This window comes from Vipera berus (assembly GCF_964194415.1).
Source record: "Vipera berus genome assembly, chromosome: 1".
In the NCBI taxonomy this organism is placed as follows: Eukaryota; Metazoa; Chordata; class Lepidosauria; order Squamata; family Viperidae; genus Vipera; species Vipera berus.
In genome coordinates, this window is record NC_138202.1 from 114,616,300 (window position 1) to 114,618,505 (window position 2,206).

The window sequence follows — 2,206 nt, forward strand, 5'->3', positions numbered from 1 at the left end:
AATAAATACCAGCGAGGAATTGGATGGCTCCGTTGTTATGAACACCTGCTGTTCTCTCTTAGCCTTTGTGATTTTAAAATCATTTTAATAATAATAGTTTTTATCTATTGATTGAGTGGCATATAACAACATTATAAAACAGTCAGTTTTTCATGAGTTTGACGTCCATGTACATTTGATGAATACATAAATAAATTATCTTGAAAAAGAATCTCATGCTATCCTCCCAATCTACAGCCCAAATATTCTTCATGGATGGATGGATGGATAGATGGATGGATGGATGGATGGATGGATGGATGGATGGATGGATACAGTGGTGGTGAACCTATGGCAGGCATGCCAGAGGTGGCACTCAGAGCCCTCTCTGTGGGCACGTGTGCCATTGCCCCAGCCTTGCCTCCTCCCGTAGCCCCCTCCTCACCAGTGGCTCTCCTGGAGGAGAGTTGCCCCTGGGCACACCCCGCATGGAGCAGCACAGCCAAGGACATGGCAGCCGGATAGCAGGGAGAAGACTCCACCCTCCCGCCCCAACATGTGCAGATGATGCTGTGGGGCATGGGTGGAAGACGTGGTCACCATGGCGCTGCAGGGGTGAGGCAGTAGGTGGCTCTGTGGGCGAGTGTGGTGGGGGCAGAGTAGGGATGGAGCAGGCGCAGGATGGGTTGGGCAGAGTCGGGGGGGCAGTGTGAGGGTGGAGCAGGAGGCGGGCGGTTTTTGGGCACTTGGTGTCTAAAAGTTTTGCTTTCACTGGATGGATGGACGGATGGATGGAGAGACAGACAGACAGACTAGAAAAGCAGAGGCCAAGATTTAAATGACCTAGACTATTCAGAGTCACAGCAGCCCTTCTCCCAAAGGTATGTGACCAACACCCATGATGATGTGATCACATTTTGGGTGCTTGGCAACTGGCTCACCTTTTACAGCAAGGGTGGAGAATTATGGCCCTTTTATGACCTGTGGATTTCAACTCCCAGAATTCCGGAGCCAGCATGGCTGGCTCAGAAATTCTGGGAGTTGAAGTCCACAAATCATAAATGAACCATAGTTCCCCACAAAAAATGCCCATTGGATAAAATGGATTTGCTACTGCATTCGCTTAACGACTGCTGCAATTAAGGTTGCAAAAATCAGGTGCGGTCATGTGGTGATTTGCTTAATGACTGTAACAACGTACTACCATAATTCAGGATACAATCATGGTCATAAGTCAAAGACTACCTGTATGCACTTGATCACACATACAAGCAAATATGTGTTTGCTACTAAACCTCAGTAATGAAGAGCAGCTTCTTAATAAATAGTTTGAACAGTCATTTGCTGATCACAGATTGACATCTCCCATTAAAAGCAGTTGGACTGCTGCCCCCAAGGAACAGAAGCAGCACAATTACGCATCTGTCTGCTCAGAATTAGGGTCCTATGAGTGAAAAAAGTTTTGTAGCTTAGCAAGGTATAGAGCCCAGACCAACTGTGATTTATTCAATAAACCATTGTTTACCACACCCTGGCAGTCAACAAGTAAATCTCTCAAAAGTGGCTGTTTAGCTTTTAGAGAGCACATGAAGAGATTTTTTGAAAGATTAATTAACAGCTTATCCTTCAGGAAATTCTACTGAGCTCTTGTGTATGTTATCTAAAATTTGGTGAACTGTATAGCTTTTTAACTGTAAGGTGTTTTTTCCTACAAAGTCTAAAACCTAGCGCCAAAATATCTGAAGGACTGACTGTCAGTTCCATGTGAAGCTACCCAGAGTCTCAAAAACTATGTCTAAAATCATAAGAGGGCGAGACAGACAAAATTGGGGTGCCAGCAACTGTGACAGATTCACAAAGTCACTGGGAGTCAGGTGACATATATAGTTAAATAATCATAATAATATAGGTAGTCCTCAACTTACAATGACAACTGAGTCCAAAATTTATGTTGCTAAGTGAGTCATTTCTTAAGTGAGTTTTGCCTCATTATATTACTTTTCTTGCCACAGTTGTTAAGTGAATCACTGCGGTTATTAAAATAGTAACCCAGTTGTAAAATGAATCTGGTTTCCCCATTGACTTTCCTTGCCAGAAGGTTGCAAAATGTGATCATATGACCGTGGGATATTGCAACCATCCTAAATATGAACCATTATAGCATTCCATTTCTGTTTTCTAGATGATATAGTTCAGTTATATTTCCTTCCTTCCTGTTACAATGCAA